Below are 17830 nucleotides of genomic sequence, written 5' to 3' on the forward strand. Positions count from 1 at the left end.
GATCAGCTTTCAGTTTAGTCCTTGCCTGTGGGACCTACAGGGACAGTGTAAAGTCACTAGTGTGCCGAGAATGAAGTTCTCCAACGGAGGATTGTTGAAGTCCTAGGGAATTCCCCTGTAGTTGGGGGAAGCAAAAAGAAGTAAAGCCAGGGTTTGTTGAGAAGCCTCTTCTTTCCCTCCTTTCCAGTGACCTCCTATTCATGTCTTTTCATTGTTCTCAGTCTCTTTGTGGTAGGGAATGAGGAAAAGGGACAGGGATTAAAGAAATAATGGTATATACCAAAAATTCAGGCTTTGCAGGATTCAGTACCAAGGCCACACAATCTCAAGGCTTATGTCATTTGTTATCTCTTTGGTTTTTAGTTTTTCAACTACGGATTGAGCTGGGGGTTCAGCTCAGCAGCATAAGCATCTGCCTTGCAAGTGCATGGTTGTGAGTTCAATTCCCAGTATTGGTTAAAATTTTAAAAAATTATAAATTGAAGTGTATGGATAATTTCTAAAGTCCCCTCTGGCCCAAAGAATATGGATTTTTATAAAAGCAAACTTTGTGAATGTACTGATAGAAACTAATCTACATGCCTTTCTCAAAAATACTGGGACATCACAGTAGATTCTCAGGAATACTAGGACTACAACAAAGAGGTACATTACATTATTGTTACCTTTAGGATCACCAACAAATTCAAATCCTCTTGCAATGACTATCCTTTCGCACACTCCATTCACTTGGAGCTTCTCTGACAGTCTCCTTCACTTCTATTTGCACCATTATTTTTGAGGTGCATTTTTCCTCTTCAGCTTTCTCCTCCTACCCCATTTTTATTCACTAACCATACAAGATGCAAATGTTGCTCTAGATAGCCATGTCTGAGTTCCAAGTGTCCGTATAGGAAATTGCTGAAGACATCCCACTTTCCAAGAGCAGAGCAAGTGACTTAATGTAGCTAGCAATCAACAGGAGTTCTGTGTACCAGTTTTTCCAATTGTGACCTTTTTCCTCAAAGTCCCACAAATATACCCTTTGCTTGCCAGAGAGAAAGGTCTTGACTGGCTGCCTGTCCAGGTTATCATTCAGTTACTTTTTATTTATTCATCCATTAATTCTTTCAACAAGTCATTTATTGAGAATCTCTTTGTTTCAGGTGCTGGAGTTAGTGATGAATAAAACACATAGTCCTTACCCTCATAAAATTCATAATCGAATGGGACAGATATGCAATGAAGAAGTTTGCTAATCATATGCACTATCAAGGTGGATTCTTTACAGTGTGCCTGACACTATGCCAAGCACCTGCCTCTGTAGGAAAGAAAAAATGGAGGGGTGTGGCTAATCCCTGTGTTCTGTGCCCAGACCAGTGGATTCCTAGAAGCATGGCCAACTGGAGGTAACAGTGTTAGCTATAGTTGCCTTGGGGATGGTGGAATCAAGTTAAAGACAGAGTAGTGGGAAATTACTTAGCCCAGCAGTTTCTGGGATCAGGACTGACCAAAAAGGATTTTTAAATCTTCCTAGAGACTTTCAGGACAGCCCCGGGTGCAATCCTCCCATCTTAACTCCACAGTCCTCACCTCCTTCTGCCCCACCGCAGCCCCAAGCGTTCAACTCTCTTCTGAGCCATTTGCCCTCCTCCGCTCCAAAGACTTTGAAACTCTCTCAGAATGCCCTTCCTGCTGGCAGATAGTAAAGAAAGGGCAAAGTCTTGGGGATCAGGTGAGAAACACTTTCTCCTGTCCGTATTCAAAGGGACAGGAGCTAGAGGAAATTCTCTCAGACTGAGCCGCTGTTATCCCTGTGGTCGGAAAGCTTCCAAGGTCTCACGTCGGGAGCCTGCCCCTCCCCACCCCTCCTTTTCTACTCCCCTCCCCGCCCATTCCCCTCCCATTCCCCGCCCATTCCCCGCCCCTCCTCCTCCGCGCCAGCGTCTCCAAGGGATTAAGGGAAGCCGCTGTGCAAGCAGACTGCCTGCCGCTGGGTCGCTCAGAGGGCCCAATGTGTCTAGGAGCACCATCACAGAAGCTAAACCTGAAGGACCGGCCCGGTACCGGCCTTTGCAAGGGGAGAAGGGAAAATGTCTAGAGGAAACGTGGGAGGGGTGGGGCCGTATCCAAGTGGGCTGCTAAGCGTGCTGAGGGGCTATGCGTGAGAGAGGTGTATCTGTGCGGAGGCGCCACCGTGTGGGAATGCGGGTTTGTGTGGAAGTGTGTGGAAGCGACGCAAGTGTGGTGCACGCGGGGGTGTGCGTGTGGTTACTTATGAAAATACTTTCAGAGCAGATGGATGCATGTCTGGTTATCTGACAGAGCTGCGGAAGACTCAGGTGCAAGGACCCCCGAGGGTGCGTACAGGGAGTGACGCTGCCTGTGTGTGTGAGACCCAGGTAAAGATATCAGAGATAACTACAACGGGGAGGAAGTACTTGCTGACAGTTTAAAGTCCTAAATGTTAAATAAATCGTAACTTGTTTTTTTTGAGTTGGGCAAGAGTGCACAGACTGAAAATCTGAGGAAAAGTATTGACCGTCTCCTTTAAAGAAAAAGAAAATGCCCATGGTTTGCATGCAAAGTGGATAGGGTTCCTGGGGTCAGATTATAATTTAAACTTTAGGTCCAGATTGTAGTTTAAAGTGAAGGGCAAACCCAAATATATTATTTTCTATTTGGTGTTAAATCTTTCAATTCTTTGAGAGAGAAAAAAATGAGACAGAATGCACGAGTAGTGTCTAAACTATGAGCCTGCCCTTGGTTAGGCTTGGTGTGGCTACAACCCTGTGGGACTTGGTGCCCTCAAAATGAGGGGATTATAAAACAGGACCCTCCCCCATTTCCAGAACTTCAGACTAAGGTCTGATTGTAGCACAAGATACATGAGGACCCTCCTAGGATTTCCGTAGACTCTGGCACACTGGTCAGTTCCTTGCTAAATAAGGATAGGAAAGAGATTCCTCACTCTCTTCCTTCCAGGCTTGTGGGTAGTGGGTACACTATGAATCTAAGTAAGATTAATACCTTATTAGGTGGCTGAAAGAAGACTGGCAGAGAAGAAGACCAGTAGAATTGGTTTCTGATACCATCTGTCATCATGCTCTCTCTCTCTCTCTCTCTCTCTCTCTCTCTCTCTCTCTCTCTCTCTCTCTCTCCTCCTCTCTCTCTTTCCCTCCCGCCTCTCTCTGACTTTAAGCAATTTTCCTACTCTTTCCTTGCTTCACTTTCTTCTTCTATAAAATCAAATAGTTGCACACAGGGTAGCCAGAAGTTTAAATGACTGGAATACATTCCCAGCACATGGGAAACCTTTAATAAATGCAGTGTACTTAAGAGAAAAAAATATATAGAGAGAGTGATCTCTTGATATCTTAGGAAAGTTGGTTCCAGGAATGCCTGCAGGTAGAAAATCTTCAGATGTACACATTTCTTATAAAATGGTATAGTAGAAACATATGGCCTATGCACATCCTCCTATTTATGTTAGATCATGTCTAATTACTTATAATACCTAGTACCATGTATGTGCTGCACAAATAATAGTTATACTGTATTGTTCAGAAAACAATACTAAGGACTGACTTTAGTTTTTAAAGAATACTTTAGATCCTCAATTATTTGAATGCACAGAGGTAGAACACACTGATAAGAAGGTCTGACTGCATAAATAAACACATACCCACATATAAAATACATATGTGTATTTGCAAAGAGGTTATAGTAAAATGTTTATTCTGATTGAAGATACTAAATTGATTTTTTTTTTTTTTTGGTTTACTCTAGGCATTCCTAGCTGTGGTTTCCAATTCAAAGCCCACTGAGATTGTCCTGCAAAGTCACACAGCTGAAGTAAGTTCTACTTTATTTTCAATTATTTGCTGTGTTCAGGTCTACCATCAACATAAACTTAGATTGCTGCTTTGCTGTTCAAGCCTTCACATTTGCCTGCTTTTCTGTCCTTCATTCCCCAGTTTCACACTGCTCCTTCACTGCCTACCTCTGTGATCTGTACAAGCTATTTTGCTTCTTTAAGGATCTTTTAACTTATGTGTAAAAGGGAACAGTCATAATACTTATCTCATAAAGGTTGTGTGAGGAATAACATTTTAAATTAATTTTATTTAATTGGTATTGATTGTTCCTATTCACCATAAAATTCACTTTCTTTGGTGGTACTGTGATTTGAGTCACTAAAATCCTGTAGTACATCCCCAGCCCTGTTTTATTTTATTTTAAGCCAAATCTTTGCTGAGTTGCCTAGGCTGGCTTTGAACTTGTAATCCTCCTGCCTCAGGTTCCTGAATAGCTAACACCATAACATTAGGCTAAAACTCACCATTTTAAAGTATACATTTCAGTGATATTTAGTATATTCACAGTGCTATGTATCTATCACAACTGTCTAATTCCAAACTTTTCCAAACACCCTAAACAAAACCCCTATACTGTGTTAATAATCATTATCAATTCTTCCTTTCCTCCCAGCTTCTGACATCTACTAATTGCCTTTTTTCTCTATTGGTTTTCCTTTTTAAATTTTTTTTATTTTAAAGAGATTAAGACAAAAGAGGACATAACCAAAGCAGATCAGATCAGAACAATGCAAGCAACAAAGCATTTTACCACAAGACAACCCGTAATTAACATTAACTATCATAATGTCTCTTTCTTTGAAATAGTTGAGCATAACTCCATATACGATAGTTTCTAACATGACAAAATAGTATAAAACTATTCAAGGGAATGAAAGCATGACAGGGAATTCAGAACCAAATAACAGAGAACAAACAATGGCTACTATATTATCTCATTTTCCATAGAAAATTTGTTTATACTATCACACATAATAAAATCCAGTAAGACATATTATGATAGTACCAATGGAAACAGAAGAGCAAAAGCATAGTAGGACCTCAGAGTAAGATGATATTAAATCATCACTGGCTATTATACTGTCTTGTTTTCTTCAAAATAGCTGTTCATAGTATCATAGATAATAAAATCAAATAAACCAGGGCCTGGGGATTTAGCTCAGCGGCATAAGTGCCTGCCTTGCAAGCAGGCAGTTGTGAGTTCGATCCCTGGTACCGATAAAAAGGAAAAAGACAAAAAAAATCAAATAAACCAGGATGAAACCATTCCAACTAATGAATGCAAACATTATAAGTCTTCAACGCAATGTAATGGGGAATCATGATTACCATATCCTTTTATGTATTCTTACCATTTTTACACTAGGGAGACTATACAGTTGTCGATGTCGCTCCTGGCCGGCAGGAAGGACACACGACAAAGTCTGGCAGTGGACAACCTTTTCTTTTATTTTCCTTCTCCGTACAGCCTGCCCTGGGATCGCTCCCAGCCGAAGCCTCTTTTGGTCCGCTCCCCGCGGCTCCTTCTGGGCTTCTACTTCCGGGCTTCTTCTTCTCCCCCAGGGGTGGCACCAGTATATATACGGATACAGTGTCCAATCATGTTAAAGTAAGCAAGGCAAGCTGATTGGCTAACATCATCAGTTGCCAGGCAGACTATATTGTTGAGCGGGTTGCTTACGCGGTAAGCAGGAAACTAACGTGCTCGATGGGAGGGGTAATCTACCTCAGGCTTTACTCTTTACTACAGGCCTCACGTCCGCCAAGTGAGGCGACCGGGCTCGGGGCTGCGGCTCCCAACATCTCCCCCTTTTTTATTTTTTATGAATGTGCGCATCGTAGCCCTTCCTGGACCGGGTGCAGAGGCTTATGCCCTATGCGTAGGCCCACTGTAGGTCCTTGGCTTAGACCCTGGTCGGCTGTCCCATGGTCCGCCAAGGCCCTGAGGCCCTCGTCCTTTTTCTAGGGCCAGGCACAAACTGGACGGAACCTGGATGCACACAAGCTTGCACTCATTTCCTCTCCGTAAAGAAATCCCCTCGGAGAGAAATTTAGACCTGGGCAGCATCTAACAGTCCAGCGGCTTACGTGCAGGATGGGGTAGGGCCTGGCTTAGGTTGAGTCGCACCGGGGGAGTACGCTCTTACCCGTCATTGACTCTCCTACCCAGCTATGTCATAATTTTTTAGAGGAGGAGTGTGGGAAGCTCACCACCCCTAGACTCGGTCGTAGGCTAGGCGAGCGAGCCATGCATATGCCTGAGGATCTTCTTGTCCATTTCGGGCTACCGCTATTTCTATTCATCTTGTTGGTTGGTCTGTGATGGATCTCCGGTAGGGCAGGTCTGATCTTCAGTCGAGGGCTTTGTTGCCCGTGTCAGTCTCTCCGGTACCCACAGTGGTTCTCGTCCCGATTCCTGTGGGAAAACACAAACCGCGCCTCGGTTCCAGCTGACCACTGGATCCGGGCCCATCCATTGTCCTGTCAGGACATCTTTCCACTTCACCCACCCTTTATGGTTGGGGGAAGGGTTGCAGTGCTCCACGGCTGGGGAGCAATTATCATTATTTAAATTTAAAAAATTGTGTGTGAATAGTGCCATGGATAATCGTGCCTTTGGGGCCAGGCCTTGGCCTGCTCCCCCTTTTTGTTTTTGTAAAATTTCTTTGAGGCTTCTATGAGCCCTCTCAATGATTCCTTGACCTTGGGGATTGTATGGGATACCATGTTTTAATTGAACCTCCATCATTTTGCAGAACTCATTGAAGGCTTTGCCTATATAGGCTGGTCCATTATCAGTTTTTAATATTTTTGGTTTGCCCCATGCGGCCCAAGCCGCCAGGCAATGATTGATCACATTAGACACTTTTTCACCTGTTTCTGCTGTTGCGAATATGACGTGAGAACAGGTGTCTGTGGAAACATGAACATATTTAAGAGTCCCAAACTCCTGTATATGTGTGATGTCCATCTGCCAAACATCACCAGGGATCAAACCTCGAGGGTTTACTCCCATCGGTATGGCAGGTTTGTATGTGGCACAGGAGTCACATAGTCGCACGATATCTCGTGCATCTGCTCTGGAAACATGGAAATGGTTTGCTAGTGTCCTGGCATTGACATGAAACTTATCATGGAAGGCACGGGCTCGCTCGATTGGTGTTAGTAAGGTAAAAATCCATAACGGGCGAGTGGCAGTATCAGCAGCCGCATTCCCCTGTGCCATAGGCCCTGGCAGGGATGTATGTGCTCTTATGTGGGTGGTGAAGACCTTATGGTGTCTGTTCTGAAGCAATGTCTGGATAGACAGGAACAGCCCAGCCACTGTGGAAGTGGATCTAATTAAACCGGCAGTCTCAAGCACTTGCATAGCATTGACCACATACCTAGAATCGGAGACAATATTAATGGCTTCTGAGAACCGTTCAAGAATCATTTTAACGATCTGCAGTTCCACCACCTGAGGCTGATCAGGTTCAAATTGTATGGTAACCGGGGGCTTGCCTAGGATCACATAGGCGCCTATCCCCGTCTTGGAGCCATCTGTATATATTGTAGTTGCTGGGACTAATGGCTCAGAGGCAGTAACCTTTGGAAAAATTACAGGGTGCTGAGTGACAAATGACAAGATAGGGTCTTTAGGGTATTGATTGTTTATATCCCCATGGAAAACACATCTCAGAATGGCCCATGTATCTATGCAGGCAGCCAGGGTCTTGATCTGGCTGGCGGTATAGGGTACTCGGATGGCTTGTGGTCCTGAGCCAAAATGTTGGACAGCTCTATCATGCGCTTCAAGGGCCAATGAAGCGACTGCCTCCGGGTAATGCTCTATGACTTTTGCAGGTGAGACCTTAGGGTGTATCCACAGTAATGGTCCTTTCTGCCAAATCACCGCTGTGGGCTGTAGACTAGTCTGTAGCAAACAGACATCAAAGGGTCGCCCTGGTTCAATTCTGTGTAAGGTAGCCCCACCTAAGGCTTTTTCCACTCTCTGTAAGGCAGCTCTTGCCTCAGGAGTGAGCCTCCTGTGGGAGGCTATATCTGGGTCTCCCTTTAGAAGGTCGAACAGGGGTTTGAGATCTGAATTTGGTATATGTAAATATGGCCTAATCCAATTAATGTCTCCCAATAGCTTTTGCATGTCATTTAGGGTCCTAACGCCATCCGTCCTAATGGTGACCTTCTGTGGAGAGACTAGCATAGGGGAGATTTTCGCGCCTAAGTAGGTCACCATTTCTCCTCCCTGAATCTTGTCGGGGGCAACATGCAGATTAGCTTGTCTCAGGGCCTCGACCAACTGGCCGAGCATATTATTTAGCATGTCTGGGTCCCTGCCGCTGAGCAAAAGGTCGTCCATGTAATGCACACATCTTATCTTGGGAAAGGATTTCCGTAGGGGGGCCAGTAGGGAATCAAGGTAAATCTGACACATAGTGGGACTGTTGGCCATACCTTGGGGCAGCGTTATCCACTCGTATCTGAGATCAGGGCTTTCTTGGTTAATGGTGGGTAAAGTAAAGGCAAACCTATGAGTGTCCTCTGGATGCAGGGGGATTGAGAAGAAACAGTCTCTAAGATCTATAACATAAACTGGCCAGGACTGAGGGATGGCTGAGAGAGCTGGCAGCCCCCTCTGGACCGCCCCCAGGGACTGCATCTGCGCGTTGACCGCCCTTAGATCATGGAGCAGCCTCCATTTGCCAGACTTTTTCTTAATTATAAAAATGGGGGTGTTCCATGGGGAGGTTGACGGCTTAATGTGTCCTAATCTAAGTTGTGTACTGACTATTTCTGACAAGGCTAATAGCTTCTCCTTAGGCAGGGGCCACTGAGGTACCCAAACCGGATCATTTGACCTCCAGGTGATTTTGATCGAAGTGGGTAAGAGAGCTTCTTCAGCGGCCCCTAAGAAAAACCCAGCCCTTGCCTATCTTTTTTGTTCTCTATTGGTATTGGGGATGTCCGACCCTGTAGGGCATTGCCCAAGCCTTTGCCAGGGGTATATCCCTGGTTCCTGAGTATATCCTTAGCCTGGGGGGAGCAGTTTGACGTAAGCGTGACATCCATCTGAGTGAGGATGTCCCTTCCCCATAGAGACACTGGCAACTGCAACACAAATGGTTGGAAATGGCCCTGATGACCCTCCTCATCGCACCAGAACAGGGTTGAAGCACTAACCTGAGGAGCTGACACCATCCCCAGGCCCTGCAGCGTGTTATCTGCAGTGTTGGTGGGCCAGTTGGAGGGCCAATCCTTTCTAGAGATAATGGAACGGTCAGCTCCTGTGTCTAGGAGCCCTGTTATATTCTTGCCATTGACCTTAAGTGAGAGCATGGGCCTTTTATCAAGTATTATATGGAGTCCCTCGAAGACTTCCCCTGAGGAACCGAAACCTTGACTTTCTCTAATTTTCTGCTTTGAGGGGAATCTCTTGTGGAGACTGGGGAGCAGCAAGAGCTGCGCTATCTTGTCTCCTTTATTGATTACCATAGTACCCACAAGAGATTGAACCATAATTTTAATGTGTCCTGTGTAGTCTGAGTCTATGACCCCCGGGACTACTATGAGACCCCGAAGGGCCGTGGAGGATCTCCCGATCACCAGACCCACGGAATTTTCGGGTAACAGTCCCTTAAAGGTGGTTTCAACCACTCGAACACCCATATCAGGCACTAATATAAGTCTGGAGGCGACACTGAGGTCCACACCTGCTGACCCAGGGGTGGCCCTTGTTGAAGGCTGCCATCCTGAGCTGTCCTGTCTCTGGGGCGGGGGCCCGCCTGTGAAGGGGGCCCCCTCTGGCCGTTTTTTGGCTCTCTAGCATCTCGTCCACAAATACGGTTGCCCTGAGCATCAAAGACCGACCTACACTCCTCAGCTTTGTGTGATCCCCTCTTGCATCGCCCACAAACATATGGTTCTTCATTCCTAGGGCGAGGCCTAGCATCTGCATTGTTTGGGCAATGACGTTTAATGTGTCCTGGCTCCCCGCAGGCAAAACACCCTTTAGCCTTACATTCCCCTTCTAACCCGCGAGGTCCCCTCTGCTGTACAGCCGCGGCCAGGAGAGCAGCCACTCCCGAGTTGGAGAGCGGCCCCCCTATCTCTCTACATATCCTAATCCAGGCGTTGAGGTCCTTGTTCTTATGAGGAGCTATCGCTGCCTTGCACTCCTTTGTACATTGCTCAAAAATCAGCTGCCTTACCAGCGGTCGAGCCACTCCCGGATCAGAAAATATCTTATCGGCAGCATCTTGCATTCGGGCCACAAAGTCAACAAATGGCTCTGTGGTACCCTGAATTATTTTTGAAAGACACAAGGAGGCTGTTCCGGCACCACTTACCTGCTTCCAGGCGCGGAGCCCTATGGCATTGATTTGTTCATAGACAGCGCCGGGGAACTGAGTCTGATCATCAGCGTGCCGACCTTCTCCCATAAGCATTTCCTTGTTCCACCCCCGGTTTCCCCGACTGGCGTTTCTCTCAGCCTGCCCCGCAGAGAACTCTGCGTACCAGGCTCGCCAATCCAGGTAACTACCCGAGGGCAGACACGCCTTTGCCAGCTGAATCCAGTCCGCGGGGGTGAGGGGCCCAGAAGACAGGTTCTCCAGCATGGCAATGGTGTAAGGCGCAGTCGGCCCAAAGGTTGTAACTGCATTTTTAAGTTCTCTAATCTGCTTTATCTCAAAAGGCTCCCATGCATTACATCCCTGGCCCATAGCTACTTGTACAGGAAATATCCCGTAGGGGCCACTATCTATCCCAGGTGGTGGATGTACCTCATGAGACAAACGTCCCCCCTGCCAAAGCCGCCTGTAAAAATACCGACCCACCGGCGGCGGAGCATAAGACGGCGGCCGTGATTGGGCGGAAAATGGGGGCCCGTGCATCACTTCCTGTTCTGGCGAAGAGGAAGGGAGCTCCCGGGCGGCCGCCTCGTGGCGAGGGATCGCTTCCGGGAACAGCCCCCAAGGTGGGGCGGAAGGCTTCGCCTCCCTCTCGCGCCGGGGAGCGCTCAGGAGCTCTCTACTCCTCCGCAGACCAAGTTGAGTGGAGCGCAATTCACGGCGCAACGCTGGGAAAGAACCCTGCGACTCCTTATCGAGCGACTTAGGCTCCTGACAGCTGGTCTCTTTGGCCTCCTTGCCATTCAACTTTCCCTCGTCCTCGGAGTCAGACGACTCCGAGGCTAGAGCCCCGTCCTTCTCCTTAGCATCTTTGTTCCCCTTGACGGGCCCCTCTCGGGAGCTCCCTGACTGGGCCTGCTCAAATACCCTGCGTACTTTTGTAAGCTCTTGAGAGCTTTCTCCACAACCACCCTCGCTCTTAGTGTTGCTACCTAGCATGTTTCCCATCTTTTAATATGTTACTCACCGCGTGAGGCCCAAGGAATCCGCCACTTACGCGTGAGCCTGAGGGGAGTCTAAAAGCCCTGTAGGTGCGTGCCACCCAGAGCCCAGGCTTATCCCCAACTCACCTGTCTCGCAGCTCTGTACTGGAGCGTTGTCCGCTGTCACGTCTCGGGGGTGATCAGTCCCCGTGCGGGCCTCCAAATGTCGATGTCGCTCCTGGCCGGCAGGAAGGACACACGACAAAGTCTGGCAGTGGACAACCTTTTCTTTTATTTTCCTTCTCCGTACAGCCTGCCCTGGGATCGCTCCCAGCCGAAGCCTCTTTTGGTCCGCTCCCCGCGGCTCCTTCTGGGCTTCTACTTCCGGGCTTCTTCTTCTCCCCCAGGGGTGGCACCAGTATATATACGGATACAGTGTCCAATCATGTTAAAGTAAGCAAGGCAAGCTGATTGGCTAACATCATCAGTTGCCAGGCAGACTATATTGTTGAGCGGGTTGCTTACGCGGTAAGCAGGAAACTAACGTGCTCGATGGGAGGGGTAATCTACCTCAGGCTTTACTCTTTACTACAGGCCTCACGTCCGCCAAGTGAGGTGACCGGGCTCGGGGCTGCGGCTCCCAACATACAGTATTTATACATGTGAGTTTGATTTATTTCACTTATGAGTATGGTCTCAAGCTGCATCCATTTATTTATAAATATCTCATTGTGATCATTCTTTATAGCTGAGTAGTACTCCATTATATAAAAATACCACAACTTTTTTATCCGTTCCTCAGTTGATGGACACTTAGGTTGCTTCCAAGATCTGGCTATTACAAATTGTGCTGCTATAAACATGGGTGCACATATGCCACTGTGGTATGAAGTTAACAGTTCTTCTGGGAATATGCCTAGAAGTGGCATAGCTGGATCAAATGGGACTTCCAATCCCAGCTTTTTGAAAAATCTCCAGACTGACCTCCACAATGGTTGTACCAGTCTACACTCCCACCAGCAGTGCAGGAGTGTTCCTTTTTCCCTACAGCCTCTTCAGCATTTGTTGTTGGTAGTTTTCTTGAAACTTGGCCATTCTTTCACGAGTTGAGATGGAATCTCAGTGTGGTTTCAATTTGCATTTTTCGAATGAACAATGATGATGAACATTTTTTCATAGATTCATTTGCCATTTGTATTTCTTCATCTGAGAACTGTATATTCATCTCAGGTACCCATTTTTGGATTGGATCTTTGAATTTCAAGGGTCTGATTTTTTTAATTCTTTATATGTTTTAGATAGAAGTCCTTTGTCTGAGGGACATTTCTCTAAGACTTTTTCCGAGTTTGTGGGTTTTCTTTTCACTATGCTGGATATTCTTTTTGACATGCAGAAACTTTTTAATAAGATGTGATTCCAGTTATTGATTCTGATAGTATTTCCCATGTGGTTTGATTCCAATTCATGAATTCCCTATCTACCCTTATGTCTTCAAGTTTTTTACTCAGTTTGTCTTCCAACAGATTTAGTGATTCTGTTTTAATATTCAGATCTTTGATCCATTTAGATTTTAATTTAGTACATGGTGATAGGCATGGGTCTAGTTTTAGTTTTCAGCATATGGAGAGCGATTTTTTCAAGCACCATTTTTTTTTTTAATCAGTACCAGGGATCGAACTCACAACCGCCTGCTTGCAAGGCAGGTACTTATGCCGCTGAGCTAAATTCCCAGCCCCTCAAGCACCATTTATTAAAGAGACTGTTATTCTTCCAGTGCACATGTTTGGCCCCTTTATTTAAGATAAGGTGGTTGAGTTTGTAGTTGTGGTTGTATTTTCTTATCTATTCCATTGATCTTCAGATCTGTTTTTTTTTTTTTTTCCAGTGCCATGTTGATTTTACTACAGTTGCTTTGTAATATAACTTCAAGTGAGGGATTCTGATACCTTCTGCCTTGCCTTTGCTGCTTAGAATTGTCTTTGCTATTCTAGGTCTCTTCTGGTTCTGGATGAATTTTAGAAGAGATTTCTCTAGATCTATGAAGTATGTCGATGGTATTTTTATTGGGATTGCATTGCATTTGTATAAAAGTTTTTGGAGAATGGCCATTTTCACATTTATTCTTCCTATCCATGAGCAAGGAATGTCTTTACATTTTCTGAGGTCCTCTTCGATTTCTTTTTTCAGAGTATTATAATTTTCCCTGCATAGATCTTTCACTTCTTTCCTCAGATTAATTCCTATATATTTAATTTTTTTGGATGCTAGTGTGAAGAGTGTGGCTTCCCTTATTTCTCTGTTTGTCATTTTGTTGTTAGTGGTATAGGAAGGCTATTCATTTTTGAGTATTGTTTTTGTATTCAGCTTCATTGCTGAATTTATATATTACATCTAGGAGAGTTTCAATGGAGTTTTGGGGGTCTTCTATGTAGAGTATCTTGTCATCTGCATATAATGATAATTTAATTTCCTCTTTTCCTCTCTTTATCCCTTTTATTTCTCTCTCTTATCTTATTGCTCTGGCTAGTATTTCCAGTACTATATTGAATAGGAGTGGTGATGAGGAACATCCTTTTCTTGTGCCTGATTTTAAGGTAAAGGCCTTCAGTTTTGGACCATGTAATATGATGTTGACTGTTGGTTTGTCATATATGGTCTTTATCATATTGAGGTAAAGACCATCTATTCCAATTTTCTGTTAGGTTCTTATCATGAATGAATGTTGGACCTTATCAAAGGCCTTTTCTGCATCTATAGAAATGAACATGTGATTCTTATTTTTGGTTTTATTGATATGGTGCATTACATTTATTGATTCACATGTGTTGAACCATCCTGGCAATGCCTGTGATGAATTCCACTTGGTCATGGTGTATAAACTTCTGGATGATTTGCTGCAATCTGATTTCCAATATTTTGTTGAGGATTTTTGCATCTGTGTTCATTTGGGAGATTGGACTGTAGTTATCTTTTTTAGGTGGGTCTTTGTCAGTTATTGTTACCAGAGTAATATTTGCTTCCAGGAATGACTTAGGAAAGATTGCTTCCCTTTCAATTTCATTGAAGAGTTTCAGGAGTGTCAGCATTTGTTGTTAGTAGTTTTCTTGATCCTGGCCATTTTTTCTGGAGTGAGATGGAATCCCAGTGTGGTTTTAATTTGCATTTCTCTAATGACCATTGATGATGAACATTTTTTCACGTATTTATTCGCCATTTGTATTTCTTCATCTGAGAACTGTGTATTCATCTCAGGTACCCATTATTGGATTGGATCTTTGAATTTCAAGGATCTGATTTTTTTAATTCTTTATATGTTTTAGACAGAAGTCCTTTGTCTGAGGGACACTTCACTAAGACTTTTTCTGAGTTTGTGGGTTTTCTTTTCACTATGCTGGAGATTTCATTGGACATGCAGAAACTTTTTAATAAGATGTGATCCCCGTTATTGATTCTGGGAAGTATTTCCTGTGTGGTTTGATTCCTGTTCGTGAATTCTGTAACTACACCTACGTCTTCAAGATTTTTACTTAATTTGTCTTCCAACAGATTTAGTGTTTCTGTTTTAATATTCAGATCTTTGATCCATTTAGATTTTAGTTTAGTACATGGCATGAGTTTAGGCATGGATGTAGCTTTAATTTCCGGCATATGGAAAGCCAGTTTTTCCAGCACCATTTACTAAAGAGACTGTCTTTTCCCAGTGAACATGTTTGGCCCCTTTATAAAAGATAAGGTGGTTTAGTGTGTTTGTAGTTGTGGTTGTATCTTCTAATCTATTCCATTGATCTTCAGATCTGTTTTTATTCCAGTACCATGTTGACTTTATTACAGTAGCTTTGTAGAATAACTTCAAGTCAGGGATTGTGATGCCTCCTGCCTTGGCTTTGCTGCTTAGAATTGCCTTTGCTATTCTAGGTCTCTTTTGGTTCCAGATGAATTTTAGGAATGATTTATCTAGATCTATAAGATACGTTGATGTTATTTTCATTGAGGTTGCATTGAATATGTATAACAATTTTAGTATAGTGGCCATTTTCATAATATTCATTCTTCCTATCCGTGAACAAGGGGTGTATTTCCATTTTCTGAGATCCACTTCAATTTATTTTTTCAAGGTATTATAATTTTCCCTGTGTAGATATTTACTTCTTTTGTGAGATTAATTCCTAAGTATTTCATTTTTTTGGATGCTAGTGTGAAGGGTGTGGCTTCTCTTATTTCTCTCCTTGTGAGTTTGTTGTTAGTGTATAGGATTGCTATTGATTTTTGAGTATTGTTTTTGTATACAACTACACTGCTGAATTTATTCATTATATCTCGGAGTCTTTCATTGGAGTTTTGGGGGTCTTCTATGTAGAGTATCATATCATTTGCATATAATGATAATTTAACTTCTTCTTTTCCTATCTTTACCCTTTTTATTTATCTCTCTTGTCTTAATTGCTCTGGCTAGTATTTCCAGTGTTACATTGAATAGGAACAGTGCTAAGGGACATCCTTTTCTTGTGCCTGGGTTTTAAGGTAAAGGCTTTCAATTTTTGGCCATTTAATATGATGCTGACTGTTGGTTTGTATAGATGGTCTTTATCATATTGAGGTAAAGACCATCTATTCCAATTTTCTATTAGGTTCTTATCATGAATGTGTGTTGGGCCTTATCAAAAGCTTTTTCCATGTCTATAGAAAGATCATGTGATTCTTACTTTTGACTTTATTGAAATGGTGGATTACATTTATCGATTTATGTACGTTGAACAATCCCTGCATGCCTGGGATGAATCCCACTTGGTCATGGTGTATAATCTTCTTGATGACTTGATGCATCCTATTTGCCAGTATTTTATTATGGATTTTTGCATCTGTGTTCATTAGGGAGACTGGCCTGTAGTTCTCTTTTTTAGTTATGTCTATCTCAGGTTTTGGTACTAGGGTAATATTTGCTTCCAGGAATGACTTAGGAAGAATTGCTTCCCTTTCAGTTTCATTGAAGAGTTTGAGGAGTGTCGGCATTAGGTCTTCTTTATATTTCTTGTAGGATTCTGCAGTCAATCTGTCTGGGCCTGGGCTCTTCTTTGTAGGCAAGGACTTAATTATATTTTCAATTTCATTAATAGTAATTGGGTTACTCAGAAGTTTTACATCTTGACCCAGCTTTGGTACTTCATATGTTTCTAGGGATCTGTCCATTTCTTCTGTGCTATTGAACCTATGAGAGTAGAGGTTTTTGTAATAGTTGTTGATGATCTTCTGTATTTCCACAGAGTCTGTAGTGATTTCACCTTTTTCATTCCTTATTGCATGAATTTGAGCTTTTTTCCCCTTTTTTAATAAGGTTGGCTAAGGGCTTATCAATTTTATTTATTCTTTCAAAGAACCAACTCTTTGATTCATTGATTCTTTGGATTGTTTTCTTAGTCTCTATTGCATTAATTTCTGCTCTGATTTTTATAATTTCCTCCCTTCTTTTGGCTTTGGGTTTGACTTGCTGTTCTTTTTCTAGATGTTTGAAGTGTAGCATCAGTTTGTTTATTTCTATTCGTTGTGTTTTCCTGATGTGGGTACTCAGTGCAATAAGTTTTCCTCTGAGGACTGTTTTCATTGCATCCTACAGATTCTGGTAAGTTGTATTTGTATTTTCATTTGCTTGTAGGTATTGTTTAATTTCTTCTTTAATTTCCCCTGTGACCCACTGATTGCTCAAGAGTGTGTTATTCAATTTCCATGTGTTGGTGGAATTTTTGCGGTTTCTTTTGTGATTAATTTCTAGTTTCATGGCACTATGATCTGATAAAATGCATGGGATTATTTCAATATTTTCGCATTTATTTGCATATATTCTGTGCGCTAGTATATAGTCTCTTTTAGAGAATTGGCCATGTGCTGCTGAGAAGAATGTGTATTTTGATGTTGTATGGAACACTCTGTGTGTATCTATCAAGTTCATTTGTTCACATTAATTTCTAGTTTCATGGCACTATGGTCTGATAACATGCATGGGATTATTTCAATTTTTTGCATTTATTTACATATGCTCTGTGCACTAGTATATAGTCTCTTTTAGAGAATTGGCCATGTGCTGCTGAGAAGAATGTGTATTCTGATGTTGTTGTATGGAACACTCTGTGTGTATCTATCAAGCTCATTTGTTCACATTAATTTCTAGTTTCTTGGCACTATGGTCTGATAACATGCATGGGATTATTTCAATTTTTTGCATTTATTTACATATGCTCTGTGCCCTAGTATATAGTCACTTTTAGAGAATTTCCCATGTGCTGCTGAGAAGAATGTGTATTCTAATGTTGTTGTATGGAACACTCTGTGTATATCTATCAAGTTCATTTGTTCACAGGTGTGACTCATTTCTGTTATTTCTTTGCTGATTTTCTGTCTGGTTGATCTGTCCCTTGTTGTCAATGGTGTCTTAAGGTCTCTTGTTAAAATTGTGTTATTGCTTATTTGATTTTTCATTTCTATTAATATTTGCTTTGTATAGCTGGGTGCTCTGGAATTTGGTGCATATATATTTAAGATAGATATGGCTTCCTTTTGAAGTTTACCCCTAACCAGAATGTAGTGATCTTCTTTATCTCTTAGGATCATTCTTGGTTTGAAGTTCACATTGTCGGTAAACAGAATA

At 43.1% G+C, this 17830-nt stretch overlaps 1 protein-coding gene across 1 annotated transcript in view; it reads left to right on the top strand.

Moving 5' to 3' along the window:
• The first annotated feature begins 3767 nt into the window (after positions 1-3767).
• Positions 3768-17830, top strand: part of LOC101787577 (NACHT, LRR and PYD domains-containing protein 12) — a 42545-nt gene continuing 28482 nt past the window's right edge. The window contains exon 1 of the mRNA XM_063245572.1: positions 3768-3834. The gene's annotated coding sequence lies outside the window, so the exon portion shown is untranslated. The remainder of the gene's footprint in view (positions 3835-17830) is intronic.

The sequence above is a fragment of the Cavia porcellus genome, unplaced genomic scaffold (assembly GCF_034190915.1).
Source record: "Cavia porcellus strain 051 isolate PalLab524CR breed Dunkin Hartley unplaced genomic scaffold, mCavPor4.1 scaffold_3, whole genome shotgun sequence".
Classification (NCBI taxonomy): domain Eukaryota; kingdom Metazoa; phylum Chordata; class Mammalia; order Rodentia; family Caviidae; genus Cavia; species Cavia porcellus.